Below are 23,227 nucleotides of genomic sequence, written 5' to 3' on the forward strand. Positions count from 1 at the left end.
TGTATAAAATTACCTTCAAGCTATGTGTAAAGGGGTGTCTGTGAAACATAAATAAACTTTATGTTTAGACTTGGGTTTCATCCCCAAAATATCTCAGTGTGCATGTACAAATATTCCAAAATTAAAAAAAAAATTCAAAACACTTCTGGTCCCAAGCATTTCAGATAAAGTATATTCAATCTGTATTAAATGTAACAAAATTTCAGTAACACGACAGAATCTGAGCAATGACTTGGAGGCTTATGTCACTGATTTTGCCTTACTGTGAGAATATTTGGGGAGCTGAGCCCAGGAAATGCACTTTTCCTTTTGTTCTTTTTTTTTTTTTTTGAGATGGAATCTCACTCTTGCTCAGGCTGGAGTGCAATGGTGCGATCTCAGCTCACTGCAACCTCTCCTGGGTTCAAGCGATTCTCCTGCCTCCAAGCGATTCTCCTGCCTCAGCCTCCCGAATAGCTGGGATTGCAGGCGCACACCACCGTGACTGGCTAATTTTTGTATCTTTAGTAGAGACGGGATTTCACCATGTTGGCCAGGCTGGTCTCGAACTCCTGACCTCAAGTGATCCACCCGGCTTGGCCTCCCAACTCTGGCTGCAGAGTTACTTAGCTCTTGGCTCTTTCACAGTATAAAGGGATTTGGAGAATTAATCTGATATTCCCAGGTTGAATGTTTTTTTATTTGTTCATAAAATTTAAGCAAAAAGTATTTTTTAAAATCTTCCAGCAATTCAGGGCCTTATGTTCTGGAGAGCCGAGCATTCTAAAGAACGTAGCATCATTTCCTAGAATTTTGCATCGGTACCCTGAGCTCCTTCATGTTCTTTCACTTTCGTTCCCCAGCACATGAAACACCATGGCAGCAACCCTTATTGCTCGTGGCTACCTCTACATCCCTCCTTTTTTTCACAGGACATTCTGTTCTTCTCACCAGCCCTAACCTGTTTGCCACTTGGCAAGCACGGGGAACAGGACTCTCCACATAGTCTTACCCCGGGGACTAGTTTCAGCTTTTCAGAGAGCAAAGCTTCTGGTCCAACAGTATTTGGAAATTGAGACAATTGAGGAGAAGTAGTAATATGTTTAACTGCAGAGAATGTAGCCTTTGGCATACAAGGAGGAAGCTGTCTTGGCATCTGTCATTAGAGCCACTGGGTATTTTGGAAAAAGTCCATTTCATTCTTCCTCTTTTTGGATCCTGAAACAAGAAGCTATTGTGCCATCAGGAATATAGAGATTGGGAAGCATGGGAATGATTCAAGTAAACTTCTGAAGAAAGCGTACACCTCCAGGGTAGCTAAACAAGCAGAATGCTTGTTGGGGAAGAAAAATCATCTGAAAACAACCTGAATTTGGAGGTAATAGAAAAAAAAAGTTTTTTAAAAAATTTTATTTAAAATGGAAAAATTTAATGGTAGGACGGGAAAGTAGTACTTCTAGCTTGGTTTTGGATTCAGACCTGGATGGGAATACTAACTGTTAGAACTTGAGAAAACAATGTTAGCATCTAAACCTTAGTTTCTGAACCTGTGAAATGAGAGAATAATAGTTCATTTGTTCCCTTTTGAAAGATGTTTAAATTGTGGTAAAATACAACAACATAGAATTATCGTCTTAATCATTATAGTATAATTCAGTGGCATTAAGTACATCCACATTGGTATGCATCTGTCTCCAGAACTCTTTTTTCATTTTATAAAACTGAAAATCCACACTCATTAAAGAGTAACTCCCCAAATTTTTCCCCCTCTTCCAGCCCCTAGTAGCCATCACTTTACTTTCTGTCTGTATGGATTTGACTACTCCAGGTACCTTGTTTAAGTGGAATCATACAGTATTTGTCATTTTATGACTGGCTTATTTTACTGAGCATAATGTCTCCAAGGTTCATCCATGTTGTAGCATGTGTCAGAATTCCCTTTCTTCTTAAGGCTGAATAATCTTCCATCATCCGTATGTTGTCTTTATATACCATATTTTGTGTATCTATTTATCTGTCAGTGGACACTTGGGTTGCTTCCACCTTTTGGCAATTGTGGATAATACTGCTATGAACATGGGTGTACAAATATCTCCTTGAGACCCGTGTGTTAGTTTGCTAGGGCTGTCATAACAGAGTCCCTAGACTGAGTGACTTAAATAACAGAAATTTATTTTCTCATAATTCTGCGGGCTAGGCATCTGAGATCAAGGTGTTATTAGGATTAATTTCTTCTGAGGCCTCTCCCCTTGGCTTATAAATGACTGTCCCTCTCTATATCTTCACATGATCTTTCGTGTGTGTGCGTCTGTGTGTCCATGTCCAAATTTCCTCTTCATATAAGGACACCATTCATATTAGATGAGAACCCATCCTAAATACCATATTTTAACTTAGTTACCTCTTTAAAAATGTATTTCCAAATAAAATGCTGTTCTGAAGTACTGGGAGTTAAGATTTCATAAATTTTGTGGGAATACAATTTGGCCCCTAATACCCCACTTTCAATTCTTTTGGATATATCCCTAGAAGTGGAGTTGCTAGATTATATGGTAATCCTATTTTTAATTTTTTTAAAGGACATAGTTCATTTTTATAGGGTGGCTGTGAGATTTAAATGCCCGTAAAAGTTCTAGTGTAGGGTTGGCCCCAGAAAAAGTTGACTTCAATTAGCTGTATAAACTGTAAAGTTAACTATTCTGATCCCTGGATTTTTAGGCAAAGAAATTGAGTCCACAAAAGTTAGGCAACTTACGTCTTCAAGTTTCTGGTTAGCATCAGATTCAGAAAAATAACCTAGGTTTTGGCAATGTCAGGACTGTTGATACCACCATGCACCATTTCTTTTCAGTCCTTCACAGACTGTTCAGTTATTTGCTATTAACTATTTTCTGGCTTTTATGGTATGTGATTTATTATTTTTTTAAACTTAGTTTTCTGAAAAGGTACTATATTCACTTGGTTCAAAAATTGCAAAAGTTTATAAAGGTTTACAGTAGAATGTCTTTCTCTTATGTTTATCCACCAGCAACGGTGTGCCTTCCCCGTAACCAACTGATATTACCAGTTTCTAATGTAGTCTTCCAAAGATATTTTATGCATGTATAAGCAACTCCATTTGTGTATTTTTTTTTTTTTTGCCATTTTTTTATACAAATGGTAATTTGTAGTCTTCTGCATCTTATTTCACTTAATGTATTTTGGAGATCGTACCACATCAATACATAAAAAAAACTTCTACATTCTTGTTTTGGCTCCATAGCATTCCATTGTTGAATGCCCTGTTCCTCATTTAGCCATCTCCTGTTGTTAGACAGTTGTTATTACAGACAATACGGTGTTTAAAAAACTTGTACATACATCATTTTGCATGAGCGGGAGATGTTATATCTTTATATCTTTAGTATATATTCCTAGTGGTAGAATTGCTGGGACAAAAGGACTATGCATTCATAAGACAGATTTTTGCCAAGCTTTCCTTCAAAGGACTTTACCAATTTATATTTTCACTATCATCTTATGGAACTTTTAATGACGAGTAGATGGCAGTAGTTTCCAAATATATTAGACCAGGCCCTAATTTATTAATCTAGTGATGACTGTCTTCATGAGGGCTTGGCAGGAGTCAAAGCAAAAATCAGAGGACATCTCCCATAGATCAGGAACAACATAAGGATGTCTTTTCTTGCAATCTGTGTTAAACATTGTACTGCTAGACAAGAAAATGAAATCAAAAGGATCCACACTGGAAAAGAAGAAGTAAGATGATCTCTGTTTGTAGATAAAACAATCTTATATATAGAAAATTCTAAGGAACCCACTAAAAAAACTATTAGCACTTACAAGCAAGTTCAGCAAGGGTGCAGGATACAAGATTAACATACAAAAATCAATTGTATTTTTATACACTAGCTATGATCAATTTGTAAATAAAATATGGTGAGATAATTTCCTTTATAATAGCCTCAAAAAGAATAAAATACCTTGGAATAAGTTTAACAAAAGAAATGCAAATCTTATACTCTGAAAGCTACACTGTTGAAAGATTATTAAAGAAGATCTAAATAAATGCAAAGGCGTACCATGTTCATGAGTCAAAAGACTTAATATTGTTAAGATGGCAGTAGTTTCCAAATTGATCTGAAGATTAAATGCAATTCTCATGAGAATTTCAGCTGACTTCTTTGCAGAAATTGATAGGCTAATCCTAAAATTCATAAGATAATTTAAAGGCCTCAGAGTAGCCAAAACAACCTTGGAAAAGAATGAACTCGGAGGAATCACACTTCCTGATTTCAAAACTTACTGAAAGCTACAGTAATCAAGACAGCGTGATGCTGGATTAAGGATAGACATAGACAAATGGAATAGAATCGAAAGTCCATAAATAAATCCTTGCATTTACAATCAGTTGATTTTTGACAAGAGTGCCAAGACAATTCAGGGGGAAAGGAGTAGTCTTTTCAACAAATGTTGCTTGGACTGCTGGATATACATATGTAAAAGAATGAATTTTGACCCTTACCTCCCACCATATACAAAAACTACAATTAACCAAATGCTTAAATATAAGAGCTAAACATGTAATACTCTTAGAAGAAAACATAGGTGTAAGTTGTCATAACCTTGGATTAGTCAATGATTTCTTAGATATAATAGCAAAACCGTAAGCACCTATGAAAAGATAGGTAAGTTAGATTTCATCAAAGTTAAAATTTTTTCTGTGGCAAAGACACGATCAGGAAAGTGAAAAGGCAATTGACAGAATGGGAGAAAATACTTATAAATTATGTATCTGATAAAGGACCTGTATGTAGACCATGTAAAGAACCTTTCATTTAATACTGAAAAGATAACTAAAAAAATGAGTGAAGGATTTGAACAGACATTTTACCAAAGAAGATCTATAAATGGCCAATAAATATGTAAAATTATGTTCAGCATCATTGATTATCAGGGAAATGCAAATCAAAACCCCAGTGAGATCTACTTCACATCTAGGATGACAATTGTAACAAAAACAGAAAATAACAAGTGTAGGTGAGGATGTGGAGAAATTGGAACCCTTTACATTGCTGATGGGAACGTAACATGGTGTAGCTGCTTTGAGAAACAGGTTAGCAGGTCCAGGAAAGGTTAAATATAGAGTTACTGTTGGACCTAGCAATTTCACTCATAGGTATATACTCAAGAGAATTAAAAACATATGCTCACTCAAAAAACTTGTACATGAATGTACTTAGCATTATTTATAATAGCCAAAAAGTGGAAACAATACATATCTGATGAATGAATAAATAAAAGGTGGCACAGGTATTCTATACAGTGGAATATTTTCAGCTATAGGAAGGAAGAATTACTGATACAAGCTACAATACAGATGAACTTTGAAAATATTTTGCAAAGTGAAAGGAGCCAGTCACAAAAGTGCACATATTGTATAATTTCATTATATGAAATATCTAGAATAGGCAAATCTATAGAGACAGAAAGTAGGCTAGTAGTTGCCAGGGGCTAGAGGGAAGGGTAGTGTTGAAGGAAAAGAGGGAGTGACTGATAATGGGTATGGTGTTTTTTATGTGGGTGATAAAAATGTTCTAAAATGGATTGTGATGATGGTTGCACAGCTCTGAATATTCTAAAAGCCATTGAATTGTACAATTAAAATAGGTGAAATACATGTTAAATAAGTGAATAGGTAAATTATATCTCAATAAAGGTATTTTAATAAGAGTCAGAGTGCAAAGGTAATGTCACGGACCAACTCTAAATTAACAATTCAAACTCTTCAGTAGCAAACATTCTAAAATTTCTAGAAAAGTATCCCATACTCACATCTCATACTCACATGTGTCCACTGAGACTCGTGGGTAGTTCTTGAGATGGGAACCACTTCTGAGTCATTTTTTTTTCAGGTTTTAGGATGAGCAACTTTGGAATGGAGGAGGCCTTTAGAAGAAAGAAGGAAGTTTTAGATCATGCCTGCAATTCAGCCTTGCAGAGTTGTTTGCCTGTTTGAATTTTCTCTTATCTCTATGGAACACTGACTACTTCCTCAGAAGCTTATACACTGTTAGAGTACTGGGTAAAATTTCATTTGAAACTACGGGAACTCCTTTGCTGACCTATTGTGGCTGTTCCTAATGTTTCTTGGCTTCATGCTGCTTAGGACCCCATGGGAAATCTTGGCAGAACACCCTGTTATACATCTATACTGAGTGCCTCTCACAGCTTCCCTTCACATCAGATTTTTCTGTTTGTCACCCCCTTTTGCCCCTTTTCCTTCTTGTCTTAAAGAGAGACATCCTTCACTCCTGTCTCTGAGGCTACCTGTCTCCTGTGTTCTTGATCCCACGTTGTCCCTTGGGACACTGCTTCATCATTTCTGTGTACCTCTCTGGCCTCTTTTGACCCTTTCCCTCATGGGCTTTTTTTCTTGGCTTCACAGTTGCTCAAATTTCCCATCATTTTTTAAGAAAGTAGTAACAAATGTACAAAAAGTCCCCAGCATCAAAACTTTCCTTAGATGTTTATGTCTTTCTCAATAGACTACAATCTTTTTATTTTCTCACAGTCAACTTTTTTTTGAAAAGTCTGTGTATTTTCCTATTTCCATTTATGTAAACTTTGAATGAAGAGACCAGAGTTACAAAGCAAAGAGCCTTGTGCTAAAATTAAGTCTAGAACATATCATACTTGGAAGCATTCTGCATGTGAAGGAGAAGTGGGGTGGCCACAAGGAGGAGAAGGCATTTTCTAAATTGTTTTTCCAAGTTGTGGTACTTGAAGCCCAACGACTGTAATTAGACTCATATTCTGGCTACAGGGCTGGATGCAGTGAGAGTGTTATTTGGTGTCCCACTTTGTTTGTTTATATTTTAGGCATTGGAGAATGGGCCAGTTTCTTGGGGGAGAAAGCACCATTCTTGAGATTAAGAGATGGAAGTTCTCCCTGTACAGAAAATGCCCTGAGAGAGTCATCAAGATGTATTTGGTCAAGTGTGTTCATTTCACTTTGAATGTTAAGGTTTCTGGCATGAAGCCAGATTTCAGAATCTCAGTGATCTTGAGTGTTTAGTCTAGTCTGAGACTGATGAGTGTTCTACCAGGAAGTGAGAAGCATCAGGTTGAGAATATCATCGGGATAAGGTGAGCAGGGAGTCCATTAAGGGACTAAGAGCCCTTTACTTTGATATTGAGAGGGGACATTGCCACACATAGTACAAACAGCACTGATCTTGCTCAGCATCTGCAAATAAGGATCGCAGACACAGCTTTTCAAACAGTCACTTCAGCCTTACCCTTCTGCTAAAGTAATTTATGTCAAGTAGGGAATAGGCTTTTCAATGTCATCCAAACCCCCTGCTTAGGGAAGGGGCATTCGTTTGTAAACACACTACAGAGCTATTGAAGAATACAAAACTTGGTGACCTTATCTGTAAAGCTGGTGTGGTACCCTTCTCAAACACCAGAGCACCGTTTAGTGAGAAAATCAGCTAGTCGATTGCCCAAACGTTTTCCATTTTAGCATCAGGGGAACCAAAGTCCAGGAAGGTGAAAATATGTTGGGCAAAGGTCGTGGCAATTTAGTTTTTTGATTGAGTCTAGATCTCCCTTGATAGACCTGGGTCGTGTCAAAACAGTTTCTGGTAAACAGTTTTATAACCTGCCTCTGTGATCCAGAAGAGCCTGGACATGTGAGTAGAAAGCCTGTACAGTGGATTTAATCCTGGACTTTTTCCTTTGGATACCAGAATTTATATATAGCCCTGACATAGTTCAGCAATAATCCTTACACGAGCTAGTGGAAACAGACTTGTGATGAAGAGTAATTTCAGCTGAAGGACTAAATACAATTATATGGGAAAGCCGACTGCTTACATCTGTACAAGCTCTGTGTATGTGGACAAGGTCCTTGAAACAGAGGAAGTAATACCCCATGCAGCTGTAGTGATCATTAAATTAAGCAATTCGTGTGAAATGCTGAGAACTGTGCCTTGCATGTAACACATACGCAATAAATTCTAGGTGCTATTATTATTCTCATGAGCAGCCACTTGTTAATAAGAAGGTACCTGCCAGAAACAGCAGTGTAGCTGACTGGTAACTTACAGCGTTCATTTATCCCAGACATATTTATTGAGCATCACAGCCTATATTGATTTGCTCCTTTAATGCCACCAAGGTAGATATTGGCTTTCCCGTTTTAAGGGTGAGGCTTACATTAATAATATCCCAAGTTTTCACTGCTAATGAGGGGCTTGGTCCTTTCCCACTAGGTCTCTTTTTCACAGGGTCTTGTTGTGTTGTTTTCCAATTTACTACATATAACTTTGTTGGAGACTTTAAAATCATCTGACTTTGTATGGATATGAGTGGGTACTTCCTTCAGTCTTTAATTCTGCTTCCCAATAATAAAGACTTGTGAGAATTTCCATCAATAATATTTACTTAAAATCAATCCAATAAAAACCTACAACTCAAAGAAAATCTTATGAAATTACTGTATGTAGGAAATATTATAAATTATCTCCTCATATTTTTGATTAGACATTAAAATCAGTTTGGGAATTAAAGAGCTTCTGTATAGCAAAAGAAACTAACACTAGAGTAAACAGACAATCTACAGAATGGGAGAAAATATTCTCAAACAATGCATCCAACAAAGGTTTAATATCTAAAATCTGTAAGAAACTTAATTCAACAAGCAAAAAACAAATAACCTCATTAAAAAGTGGGCAAAAGACATGAACAGACACTTCTCAAAAGAAGACATACAAAAAAATGCTCAACATCACTAATCATCAGAGAAATGCAAATCAATACCACAATGAGACAGTGAGAATGGTTATTATTAAAAAGTCAAAAGACGAGATGCTGGTGAGGCTGTAGAGAAGAAGAAATGCTTATACATTATTAGTGGGAACGTAAATTAGTTCAGCCACTCTGGAGAGCAGTTTGAGAATGTCCCCAAGAACTTAAAACAGAGCTACCATTTGACCTAGCAATCCCATTGCTGGGTATATATCCAAAAGAAAAAAATTGTTCTACCAAAAAGACACATGCCCACATATGTTCCTTGCAGCACTATTCACAGTAGTAAAGACATGGACTCAACCTAAATGCCCATCAATAATAGACTGGATAAAGAAAGTGTGGTACATATACACGGTGAAATACTATTCAGCTATAAAAACAACAAAAGCATGTTCTTTGCAGGAACATGGAGGCAAGCAAGTCAGTGCAGGAACAGAAAAGCGAGTACTGCATGCTCTCACTTAGAAGTGGGAGCTAAACACTTATGTCCACTTCGGTACTCGTGGACATAAAGATGGCAACAATAGACCCTGGAGACTAGTAGAAGGGGGAAGGAGGGAGGGGAGAAAGGGTTGCATAACTAACTGTTGGATACTGTATTCACTACCTGGGTGATGAGATCAGTCCAAACCTCAGCATCATAAAATATACCCATGTAACAAACCTGCACATGTACCTCCTGAATCTAAAATAAAAACTGCAGTTATAGAAATAAAATTAGGCTGAGTGTGGTGGCTCATGCCTGTAATCCCAGCGCTTTGGGAGGCTGAGGTGGGCGGATCACCTGAGGTCAGGAGTTCAAGACCAGCCTGACCAATATGGTGAAACCCCGTCTCTAGTAAAAATACAAAATTAGCCAGGTATGGTGGTGCATGCCTGTAATCCCAGCTACTCAGGAAGTTGAGGCAGGGGAATCACTTGAACCCGGGAGATGGAGGTTGCAGTGAGCTGAGATTGCGCCATTGCACTCCGGCCTGGGCAACAAGAGTGAAACTCTGTCTCAAAAAAAAAAAAAAAAAAAAAAAAGGAAAAAAGGAAAAATAAAATAAGTTTGGGAACATTGCGTAGGTTACAGTGTATATGAGACTACATGGAACATATTTACTCTAATACGTTTCACCCACATTTCTGTGATCACATAGGTGGAACATTGTTCTGGTACAATAGAGAATTTATATACTTTTTCTTGTGCTCAGTCTTCGCGATTAACTGATTTAGATATTTCAAGGTGACTGCCTGGAACAATTTCCAGACTTATTACCTAAGACTACAGAACTCCACTTCTTTTGACACCCTGAGTTATGGCATTGCCTGAAGCAATAGTTGTTAATTACGGTAATGATTATTTCTTCAGGAGTTAAAAAGTCAGAGTTTAAATCTTTCTATAGGACTGTGGAATTTTCACTTTAAGGGTTACGTGAGGATCTGAACTAGTTAATATTGAAATGAGTACACTTGCATGAACCAAACTACAGTACTTTGAAAATAAGTTGTTAGTTTTTGTAGATTAGCGTTCTCTTTTTAGAAAATCTCAGATTTAAATTTTTTGACTTTCTTGAAGCAATTTCTTTGTCTTTGCTTTTTAATTGGGCATCACGAACCCTTAGCCAGAAGTGTCACCAGTGGGAAATGCGCTAAGCCAGGAAAGTATGTAGCCGAACAAAAGGCAAAAGCTACTGTGTTCTTTTGCTAGGCTATGACTTTTGCAAAACATGACTCTCACAAACGTCCAGCTTCTCTGGAAAGAAAGGTAACTAGACATTGCAGAAACAGCCATGGGGCAAAGGATTAAACTGAGGTTTTCCAGGTTGCAGGGTTTGAGTTACAGGGTAAAGAATCTTGCCATATATTTTCTATTATTTTGGCCGCGGTTTCTTTACCCTCTTGTTTCTTGTTGGCAGGGAACATGAAGAGTTTCAGAATTCATGAGGAATTTCAGGCCTGGGGAAAGAGCTGCATTTCTTCCTTATGCTTTTTCCTCCAAGATGGCGTTGAGTTAGAAAGACCTGGAAGGGGGTCAGCCTCTCCTCCTTCCTTGCTCCACGGAAGAGCAGGAGGGGACTCCTCTGCTGATATCCATTCTTTATAGTTTGCAGTTAATTTCTCAACTTTGGTGGTTTTGCCTTCTTATATTGTCAAATGGAGACTCTGTAGATGTTTCTTGAGTCCAGGGATTAGCCAGTTCTTTGTTTCTGTCGCCACTAGCAATGCAGGATCACAAGATGCTTCTGAAGGCCAAATGCTACAGGAGTTAAGAAGGCAAGAGAGTGAAAGTGGGGTAGGGAAAGGAAGAGAAGAGCATGGGAAAAGCAAGAAATACATTTGTTAGAGAGTGTGGCAGTGTGGGTGTGGCAGGAAGGATGCTGCATTATTTCAATAAATGTTGAAAGAAAATTTGACAAAATTCATTGTCCATTTCTGATAACAGCATATTATTTAATAATTTTCTGTAGCTGCTGTAACAAATTACCACAAACTTGGTGGTTTAAAACCCCAGAATTTTTTAAGTTTTGTTTTACGTTCAGGGGTACATGTGCAGGTTTGTTATATAGGTAGACTTGTGTCATGGGGGTTTGTTGTACAGATTATTTCATTACCCAAGTATTAAGCCTAGTGCCCATTAGTTATTTTTCCTGATCCTCTCCCTCCCCCTCCTTCCACCCTCTGATAGGCCCCAGTGTGTGTTGTTCCCTCATGTGTCTGTGTGTTCTCATCATTTAGTTCTCATTTATATAAGTGAGAACATGAGATAATCTGGTTTTCTCTTTCTGTATTAGTTTGCTAAAGATAATATCCTCCAGCTCCACCCATATTCCAGCAAAGGATGTGATCTCGTTCTTTTTTTATGGCTGCATAGTATTTCGTGGTGTATATGTACCACATTGTCTTTTTTCCTTCCTTCCTTCCTTCCTTCCTTCCTTTCTTCCTTCCCTCCTTCCTTCTTTTTTTTGACGGAGTCTCACTCTATCGCCCAGGCTGGAGTGCAATGGCACCATCTTGGCTCACTGCAACCTCTGTCTCCAGGGTTCAAGCAATTCTCCTGCCTCAGCCTCCTGAGTAGCTGGGATTACAGGCACATGCCACCACGCCCGGCTAATTTTTGTATTTTTAGTAGAGACGTGGTTTCACCATGTTGGCCAGGCTGGTCTTGAACTCCTGACCTCAACTATTCTGCCCGCCTTGGCTTCCCAAAGTGCTGGGATTACAGGTGTGAGCCACTGTGCCCGGTCCACATTTTCTTATCCAGTCTATCATTGATGGGCATTTGGATTGATTCCACGTCTCTGCTATTGTGAATAGTGCTGCAGTGAACATATACGTGTATGTGTCTTTATGGTAGAATGATTTCTTTTCCTCTGGATATAGACCCAGTAATGGCATTGCTGGGTCAAATGGTAGTTCTGTTTTTAGCTCTTTGAGGAATAGCCACACTGCTTTCCACAATAGTTGAACTAAGTTACACTCCCACCAACAATGTATAAGCGTTCCTTTTTTCTCTGCAACCTCGCTGGCATCTGTTATTATTATTATTATTATTATTATTATTCACTTTTGAATAATAGCCTTTCAGACTGGTCTGAGATGTTATTTCACCGTGGTTTTGATTTGATTCGGACTGGTCTGAGATGTTATTTCACCGTGGTTTTGATTTGATTTGGACTGGTCTGAGATGTTATTTCACCGTGGTTTTGATTTGATTCGGACTGGTCTGAGATGTTATTTCACTGTGGTTTTAATGATCAGTGATGAGCTTTTTTTCACATGCTTGTTAGCCACACGTATATCTTCTTTTGAAAAGTGTCTGTTTGTGTCCTTTGCCCACTTTTTAATGGGGCTGTTTGCTTTTTTCTTGTAAATGTGTTTAAGTTCCTTATAGATGCTGGATATGAGACCTCTGTCAGATGCATAGTTTGCAAAAATTTTTTCCCGTTCTGTAGGTTGTCTGTTTATTCATAATTTCTTTAGCTGTGCAGATGCTCTTTAATTAGATCCTGTTTGTCAATTTTTGCTTTTATTGCAGTTGCTTTTGGCATCTTCATTATGAAATCTTTGCCCATTCCTATGGCTGAGTGGTAGTGCCTAGGTTGTCTTCCAGGGTTTTTATAGTTTTGGGTTTTACATTTAAATCTTTAATCCCTCTGGAGTTGGTTTTCATATATGGTATAAGGAAGGGATCCAGTTTTGTCCACTTTGTCGAAGATCAGATGGTTGTAGGTGTGCAGCCTTGTTTCTGGGCTCTGTATTCTGTCCCATTAAAACACCAGAAATTTCTTCTCTGACATCTGGAGGCCAGAAGTCTACAGTGAAGGTGTTGGCGTGTCAGGCTCCCTCCAGAGGCTCTGGGAGAGAATCCATGCCTGTGGTGGCTGCTGGCCTTTGGCATTCCTTACATTGCAGCTGCATCACCAAAGTCTCTGACTCAGCCTTCGCCTCTCCTTCTCCTCTCTGCGTGTGTCTACTCTCCCTCTGCCCCTCTGTGTAAGGACACTTCTGATTGCAATTAAGTCCCACCTGGATAATTTAGTATCATCTTCTCGTCTCAAAAGCCTTAATTTAATCACATCTGCAAAAAATTATCATGATAACATTCATAGGTTGCATGGATTAGGATATGGGCATGAACTTGGGAACCATCCTCAGCCTAGCCCACTCAGTAAAATGAAAAGAGTGATATACCTCCTCAACATGAGAAAAATCATTCAGTTGGTCTATTCAGCTGAATCCAAAGCCAGCATCATTTTTTTTAAATTGTGAAAAGCAAGAAAGAATTCTCTTAAAGTGAGGATCAAACGAAGATGTCTACATGAATATTTCATATATGTTTTGGACACGTCAGCCAATGAACTTATACAAAAGAATAAGAGGCTTAAATATTAAAAAGTTGTGTACAATTCATTTGGAAACAAGTAGACAGATTAATAGGTGATATTGGAAGAACTATCTAGCCATTGGGGAAGCGGAAAGAATGTTTTTACCTTATGAAAATGCAGAGAACATAAAAGAATGTAAAAATTTAAAATTTTATATAACCAAAAAGGAAAAAAAACAGTGTATGTGTTTGTGTGTGTGTGTTGCAACACTAACTACAAAAGGGGCAATGCCTTCTTTTACAAAGAAAACAATAATAATAACCTGTTATAAAAATGAGCAGATGACTTGAACAGGGAGTTCACAGAAAAATGAATACAGATGACAGTGGATATATAAAAAATACTCAGCTGCAGCTGGGCGTGGTGTCTCACGCCTGTAATCCCAGCACTTTGGGAGGCTGAGGCAGGCAGATCACCTGAGGTCAGGAGTTTGAGATCAGCCTGGCCAACATGGCGAAACCCCGTCTCTACTAAAAATACAAAAATAAGCTGGGCATGGTGGTGTACGTCTATAGTCCCAGCTACTTGGGAGGCTGAGAAAGGAGAATTTCTTGAACCCGGGAGGCAGAGGTTGCAATGAGCTGAGATCGTGCATTGCAGTCCAGCCTGGGGGACAGAGTGAGACTCCATCTCAAGAAAAAAGAATAAAAAATATATATATATATGTATACTCAGCTTCATTAAATATTTTAAAAATGTGATTCAAAACAATGAGACACCCCTTGTACCCTTGTACCTACCAAATTGACAGAGATGAAAATGTTAATTTGCTGAGGGATTATTTATATTTATTCATTTTTCCTTTTTTCATTAAGAGTTTAAGTTAGCTTGCTAGGTTGCATAAAATTAAGCAATTTAGCGTAAATTAAAAGTAAGTGAGGCCACCTGCAAAGTAGTCTTGCCAAACAATCTGATCAAGTTGAATCTGATCAATTTCTAACCAACAGAGGGATGTGTGAGTCAATAATAAGGGATAAGAGCAGCAGAATCCAGTGGAAAAAACTACAGGACACATGGCCTGCATTTCTTCAACAAAATAATTGCATGAAGTTGCAGGAGGAGAGGAAAGGGAGAGGCAAAAAGAAACGGAGGGAGGTCAGGTGCAGTGTCTCACGCCTGTAATCCCAGCACGTTGGGAGGCCAAGGCGGGCAGATCACCTGAGGCCGAGAGTTTGTGACCAGCCTGGCCAACACGGTAAAACCTCATCTCTACTAAAAATACAAAAATTAGCTGGGCATGGTGGCACATGCCTGTAATCTCAGCTACTTGGGAGGCTGGGGCATGAAAATCGCTTGTACCCAGGAGGCAGAGGTTGCTGTGAGCCAAGGTCGTGCCACTGCACTCCAGCCTGGGTGACAAAGTGAGACTCTGTCTTTAAAAAAAAAAAAAAGAAAGAAAAAAACAAAATGAAGGGAGAGCCCCTGGATTAAAAGGGAACTAAGAAACTTAACTGCTTATAAGGCATGCTCCTAATTTTGATCTTGATTCAAACATATAGTAATTTAAAAGTATTTGAGATTTTTGTGAGACAATTAGAATTTTGAACACTGAGCAGATATTAAGAAATTATTTAAGTGTGATAGTGCTACTACGGTTACTATTTTTTCAATAGTCAGTTTCTTTTAGGGATATTTGGTAAAGAGTATATGGATGAAATAATTTGATGTCTGGGAAAGAGGTTGGGATACAGACTAAACAAAGTGTCCATGAGTCAATATTGTTGAAGCTGGGGAAATGAATATATAGGGGTTGATTATAACTACTTTGTTTATTTTCTCCTATGCAGTGATTTGTTGCTTAATGACGGGGATAAGTTCTGAGAAACACTGTTAGGTGATTTTGTCGTTGTGTGAACATCATCGAATGTGCTTACATAAACCTCAGTGGCATAGCCTACTACACACCTGGGCTATATGATATGGCCTATTGCTCCCAGGATACAAACCGGGACAGCGTGTGACTGTGCTGAAAACTGTAGGCTCTTGTAACCACATGGCCAATATTTGTGTATGTCAACATAGAAAAGGTATAGTAAAATATGGTATAAAATATAAACAGTGGTTCACCTGTGTAGGGCACTTACCATGAATGGAGCTTCCAGGACTGGAAGTTGCTCTGGGTGAGTCAATGAAGGAGTGGTGGGTGAATGTGAAGGCCTCACATTACAGTACATGACTGTAGACATTATAAACACTGTATAGGCTACACTGAGTTTATAAATATGTTTTTCTTTCTTCAGCAATAAATGAACCTTAGCTTATTGTAACTTTTTAACTTTCTAAACTTTGTAATTTTTTAAAAACTTCTGACTCTTTTGTAATAACACTTAGCTTAAAACACAAATGTATAGCTATGCAAAAATATTTTTTTATATCGTTATTCTCTAAGCTTTTTCTAGATTAAAATTATTTTAATTTTTACTTTTAAACTTTTTAAAAAATCAAGACACAAATACACCTATCAGCCTTGGCCTACACAGGGTCAGAATCATCAATATCACTGTCTTCCACCTCCACATTCTGTCCCAGGTCTTCAGGGCTAATAACAGGCATGGAGCTGTCATCTCCTAGGATAACAATGCCTTCTCCTGGAATACCTGCTGAAGACACTGCCTGAGGCTGTTTTACAGTTAACTTAAAAAAAAATAAGTAGAAGGAGTACACTCTAAAATAACAATACAAAGTATAATATAGTAAATATATAAATCGGTAACATAGTCATGATCATTATCAAATATTATGTATTATACATAATTGTGTGTGCTGTACTTTTATATGACTGGTAGTGCAGTAGGTTTGTTTACACCAGTAGCACTACAAATGTGTGTAATGAATTGCACTATGACATTATGACAGCTACCATGTCACCAGGTGACAGTTGACCTAAACATCATTATGCAGTGTATGCCTGCATTTAAAATGTCCTATAATAAAATGTTATTAAAAGAATAGATAAGACAGAAACGAAGTAGACGTGCAAAAAAACAGTGACTCAGAAATGAATATGAATATAATTCCTAGTTTAGCTCTAAGCTTTTTAGCCATTAACCCAAGGAAGGAAACATCATTCTCATTTGCTCTAGGCAGGAATTGATCAATTATGCAGGAGAAGCCAATTCTTTCTGTTACTGATACATATTTTTTTTTCCCCTGAGTCTTTATAAAGAGAACATTATGTAAGATAATGCAAAACATCCTCAGGGACATGTATTCCAGAGGCCTCTTTGTAAGGTGTACCCCAACAAGGGCCAGTGGCATCGGGATAGAATTCAGCTCCAAAGAAATCAGATGGAGCTGGGTGAGAGGCAGAATAGACCCTGTACTGATAGCATTCTAGGGGAGGAGTTGCAGATGAAGAACTTTCCTTTGTTTCTTTATTACCCCTTAGTCTTCAAGCAGCTGGTTGAATTAAAGTTACTATATTGGAGTTTCCTTTGGTTAAAAGGGAGGTGATCAGAGTGCTATTAAAATTGTGGGCCGGGCGTGGTGGCTCATGCCTGTAATCCCAGCACTTTGGGAGGCTGGGGCGGGTGGATCACCTGAGGTCAGGAATTCGAGACCAGCCTGGCCAACATGGCGAAACCCTGTTTCTACTAAAAATACAAAATTAGCCGGGCATGGTGGCGCACTTCTGCAATCCCAGCTACTCGGGAGGCTGAGATAGGAGCATCGCTTGAACCTGGGAGGTGGAGGTTGCGGTGAGCCGAGATCACGCCATTGCACTCCAGCCTGGGCAACAAGAGCGAGACTCTGTCTAGAAAAAAAACCAAAAACCAAAAAGCAAAACAAAAACCCAAAATTGTGGTCTTGGACCAGAGGAAAAAAATAATCCATTACTTCCACATAAAAAAAAAACAACAACAAATTCACCCCTCTTATTCACTATGCCACTCTTTTAACTATTAAAACAGAATTTTCTGTGATTCTGTTACTATTTAAGAACATCTTTATATATTGGTAAATTTCGTTTTCTTTTTTCTTTTCTTTTTTTTTTTTTGAGCTGGAGTTTCGCTCTTGTCGCCCGAGCTGGAGTGCAGTGGCGAGACTTCGGCTCACTGCCTCCACCTTCCAGGTTCAAGTGATTCTCCTGCCTCAGCCTCCCAAGTAGCTGGGACTACAGGTGCCCACCAACACGCCCAGCTAATTGTTGTATTTTTAACAGAGACAGGGTTTCACCATGTTGGCCAGGCTGGTCTCAAACTCCAGACCTCAGGTGATCCACTCGCCTCAGCCTCCCAAAGTGCTGGAATTACAGGCTTGAGCTACTGCGCCTGGCTATTTTGGTAAATTTCAAACATATTCAAAAGTGGACTGTATTATAACTGCCAGGTATCTAGCACTCAGCTTTGACAATGACCAGCTCATGGCCAATCCTATTTTATCTGCATCTCCATCCCCCACTCTGCCTTTTTTTTTTGAAGCAAATTCTAGAATAATATCATTTCACTCGTAAACATTTCAGTATTATCTCTAAAAAAAAAATACTTATTTTTTAAAACCTAACCAAAACCCAGTGTGTATTTTGAAAAGCTCGAGCACGCCACTAAACTTCTTTGCAACCCGTTGCCATATTTTTATTTTAAAGTGATGTTTTTAACACCCTTATGACTACATTTCCTTGCGATCAATGCTAATGAGTGAAGCAGCCCATAAATGAGGAAGGAGATGAACCGAGACAGTAGGAGTTCCCTACTGCCTGCCTCCTGCCTTCTCCCTGGGCCTAGAACATAACTCAGGGCATTGGCTGTGATTTGCTTTTAGGTTCTTTTAAGAACATCTTAGTCAACACCAAAATTGTTAACATGACATAAAAGGTCTACTAGGATTTTTTTTGTTTTGTTTTTTAGCTTTAATCACATGAAGCTGTAATAAAACCCATTTGAGCACTTTTATTCTCTTAAAATGGGGCCATTTCCCAATTAGTGGATGGACAGGCTGGCTCATTCTCCTTTGACAGGAATGTAATTCTTTGTGTCCTTCACTGATTCTTCAAAATGTTCTTAGCTTGGCTGGCTGCCTTCCCTTCTTTTTTTTTTTTTTTTTTTTGAGAGGGAGTCTTGCTCTGTCTCCCAGGCTGGAGTGCAGTGGTGCGATCTCGACTCAGTGCAACCTCTGCCTCCCGGGTTCCAGCGATTCTCCCGCCTCAGCCTCCAGAGTAGCTGGGATTACAAGCGTGCGCCCCACACCCGGCTAATTTTTTTGTACTTTTAGTAGAGATGGGGTTCCAGCGATTCTCCCGCCTCAGCCTCTGGAGTAGCTGGGATTACAGGCGTGTGCCCCACGCCCGGCTAATTTTTTGTATTTTTAGTAGAGATGGGGTTTCACCATGTTGGCCAGGCTGGTCTCGAACTCCTGACCCAAAGTGATCCGCCCACCTTGGCCTCCCAAAGTGCTGGGATTACAGGCATAAGGCACCGCACCTGGCCACCTTCTTTCATTCTTCTTGTTTCCCTGTCTGTCTCAGGCAACTTTCTACCTCTCTGTTTGTCATTCCCAGATCTACTCATTTCCTCCTGTCCCTCTCTTAAGCTCCATTTGCCTGCTTGAATTCTGCCATGCGTCCCGTCCCTGCAGCATCTTATACTTAATACATCTGAATTGGAACTCATGATCTGCCCTTTCCCCACTGGCCACCCCCACTGACCTGGCTTTCCTCTTTCACTTAACTTCATTTGGGGGTGGAAAAGCCAGATGACGAGCATCATTTTTACTACCACTACTATTACTAGTAGCAATACTTCTACTATTACTATTACTACTTCCAGTACTACTACTACGCTTCTGTTCCTTTGTTCCTCTTATGCAGTAAGTGACCAGAGCCTATAGATTTTGCCTCTGCAAAATTCAAGCAGCTTATTTGTGAGACAGATTACTGTGGTCTCTACCTCTTATTTTTGGGTCTAGTGCTTAAACTCTGTACATAGGTAAGAAGACATGGGCCCTGACTTCAAAGGGCTTGCATTTTTAGTGGAAGACATGGATGAACAGATGGGTTCACTTAATCGGCATAGGAAGGTTCGGGGTACTGTAGCAACACAGAGGAAAGGTATTTATTGTATTGGGGACTTTCATGGCAGACTTCCTGGAGAAAAACATACTTGAGCTGAGTGTCGCAGTTGACTGGGGAAAACAGGTAATAACAACGTTCTGAGGAAAATAAGAGCAAAGACCTGGAGGCATAAAACATCAAGGCATGAGAGTATGTGGGTTTATGCATGAGTGTGTGTGTAGCACAGTTTCAAAACATCCTGATATTATTAGATCAGTTCATCTTGTTACATCTTTTTTTTTTTTTCTGAAGCATGGATGTGGCATGATGTTCCTCTACTGAAAAACATACATGACTTCTCTTTTTACATCTGAAATTTAAAATATATTTGTTACAGTATTTTGATCTCTGACTCCAACTTCCTCCTCCGGGTTTCTCTCTCCACCACTTTTCAGTTTGTCCAGAGTAGAAAACTCAGAATTCTTTGAATATACCACAGTGCTTCTCCTTACAAAGATATTTCATCTTCATTTTACTTAGAATCCCCTTATTGTCTCTCCAAGTCTTGATTGTCAAAATCCCACCCATGGTCTTTTTAAACTTTGATTTTGGAAATATTTAAATATATAAAGAAGACATACAGTATAACAAACCCTCAGGTACCCTTAAATCCTACCAAAATCAAAGGGCCACTTCAAATACCACTTCGTATGTGAGACCATTTCTCAGTGTTGCTTGTCTTGCTTCTTCTCTCCTGCTTTCAGGGTGCAATGCTTGTATTGCACATCACACATACCCGCTGTTATTATGGAGTTGGGTTTTCATATCTCCTGATGCTTCGATGGCAGAATTGCATCTTAATAAGTTTTGACCCTTGCAATGTGTACGCTGGGGAATGATTGACAATTTCAGCTCAAAGATAGAGATAACACAGTGAGGAGCTAGCTTGGAATTTAATTCTTACTAATCAGAAAGAACTGGCGGGTTGTGGGGTATGTGACAAGAGCCTGGGAGGAAAGTGACGTTGGCAACATAAAGTGAGAAATGGTAAAACAAGACAAACAAACAAACAAACACAAAACAACTTTACATAGACATATGGTAGACAAGGGCTACTTAACTGTGGCTGATTTCTCAGACACTTGTGAAACTTAAAAAAATATATGGATCCTGAAGCCTCACTCTATCAACTTAGCTGGTAACTACTGTCCCCAGTAGCTGAGAGACCTGGACAAAAGGGCATCAGCAGGGGACCCACCTGCATGGGTTCTTTTGGGGCAGTTTCACCCATAGGGATAGGATTGCAAGTGTGGCTTCAGTGACACAACTACAATGTGAGATTTTAAGACTTTTTAGCACTTAGAGACTCTGTATGGCACCCAGCACGCCTGGAAGCCACACACACACACCTGGAAGCCACACACACACACACACACACACACACACACACACGTGCGCGCGCAGAGAGAGAGAGAAGGGACCAGTGAGCCAATGTCTTTATTGGGTACAGGGCATTATCCAGTTTCCTACAGGCAGCTTTAATTGTTGGGTTTAAAGCAAGCAGGCACTAGTTCTAGGAGGTCACAGCGTGACTGAGAGGTGGTCACCTTAACGTTTGTGGGCAAATGTCTGCATGGTCTGTTTAAAGGGAGTGGCAGGAAAGTAGGGAGGCCAGCTTGCTAGGCAGGAGAGATGTCTCTGAGTTTCATGTCTGGCCACTGGTTTGGAGCCACTCTGGTGGAGTGTGGTATTAGACACCGTGTCAAGAGTGACTGAGCCCTGATTCTGAGATGAGATAGTTTAACTTAGGTTTAAAAATGGATACTGAGGCAATGTAAAATTATAAGCACTCACTACACTCAGTCCCAGAAATCCTGAATCTATAGACCTGGAGAAGTTCCCATAGTCAGTGGGCACAAAGAGAGGTAGATTCAAGATTGATGAGATGTTTGAAAAATGTAATTCTAGCGTAAATAACACGAAAGAGGGAGAATGGAGCACGGAATTTGAAGAAATAAGATGCCATCCAGGGAACATTCTGCTTAGCTCATATTTTAAAAATGTAAGCGTAAACATGGAAGGGACAAAAGAAAGTATTTATTGAGTACCTATATTATGCTACACCCTGCTAGGCTTCTTCACACAGAACTGTGTCAATCGAGTCTCTTAATGACCTGCGGAGATTGTACATCATCTCCAGTTTGCAGGTGTGGAAACTCAGTTTAAGATAAGAAACTTTCTCAACATTACGTCACTAAGTGGGACAGCTGGGATTTGAAATGATTCTTATTGATGCAGAGGTTTGTGCAATTTCCATTCCATTCTTGGTTGTTCATTTTGTTTGTTTGTTTTTTGAAGAGCTCTGTACAAATGTTCAAAACAGTTGAGAAAAGAATAACAAACATTCAGTCAACAAATATTTATGATGTGCAGGTGCTGGGCAAAATCATTGGCCATCATGGAACTTATATTCTAGTGGAGAAAGGTAGATAAACAAGTAATAAATAAATGCAGAAGTAAATAAATAAATACAAAAATAACATAATTCTAGATTGTGAGAAAAGGTTTGCGGGAAATGAGAGGAAGATGGTCGTGGAGATCTATTGTAGAGACAGTGGACATTTTTCAACTAAAATATCAAAGTTTCAGGGAAGCTGCTTTGAGCCCATATTGTGTTGCAGGCCGAGTGTAAGGTGCCAGAATGTGAAAGCAGGAATGTGTGGATAGTAATCCTTAGATTGTGTTCAGGAAGCTCTGGGAAGGTTCTATGAGGGAGGTTTTGAATTTGGAAGGTTGAGTTCTTGTCTGCAAGACAGCTAGAGCTCTCCAGGTAGAAGGAACAGTATGAGCAAAGGTAGGCTCTTAGGAGATTCATTCTGACTCTGAAATCAAACTGACTGCAGGTTTTAAAATGAGCTTTTCAGCTGGGCACAGTGGCTCACACCTGTAATCCCAGTAACAGCACTTTGGGAGGCTAAGGCGGGCGGATAACCTGAGGTCAGAAGTTTGAGATTAGCCTGGTCAACATGGCAAAACCCCATCTCTACTAAAAATACAAAAATTAGGCGGGTGGGGTGGCACGTGCCTGTATTCCCAGTCGCAGCTACTCGGGAGGCTGAGGGCCATGAGAATTGCTTGAACATGGGAAGCAGAGGTTTCGGTGAGCCTAGATAGGACCACTGCACTCCAGCCTGGGTGACAAAGTGAGACTCTGTCTCAAAAAAAAAAAAAAAAAAAAAAAAGGCCGGGCATGGTGGCTCACGCCTATAATCCCAGCACTTTGGGAGGCTGAGGCAGGTGGATCACGAGGTCAGGAGTTGAAGACCAGCCTGACCAACATGGTGAAACCCCATCTGTACTAAAAATACAACAATTAGTTGGGCGTGATGGCGGGCACCTGTAATCCCAGCTACTCAGGAGGCTGAGGCAGGAGAATCACACAAACCCGGGAGGTGGAGGTTGCAGTGAGCTGACATTGTGCCACTGTACTCCAGGCTGGGTGACAGAGCAAGATTCCATCTCAAAAAAAAAAAGAAAAAAAAAAAAAGAGGTTTTCAGCTTTTCTTCTCTA

The 23,227-nt window shown here is 39.4% G+C and overlaps 1 protein-coding gene across 2 annotated transcripts in view; it reads left to right on the forward strand.

Annotated features, from left to right (window-relative positions):
- Window positions 1-23,227, forward strand: part of MAP2K6 (mitogen-activated protein kinase kinase 6) — a 139,486-nt gene that overhangs the window by 64,709 nt on the left and 51,550 nt on the right. The window lies entirely within an intron of this gene.

The sequence above is a fragment of the Pan paniscus genome, chromosome 19 (genome assembly GCF_029289425.2).
Source record: "Pan paniscus chromosome 19, NHGRI_mPanPan1-v2.0_pri, whole genome shotgun sequence".
Classification (NCBI taxonomy): domain Eukaryota; kingdom Metazoa; phylum Chordata; class Mammalia; order Primates; family Hominidae; genus Pan; species Pan paniscus.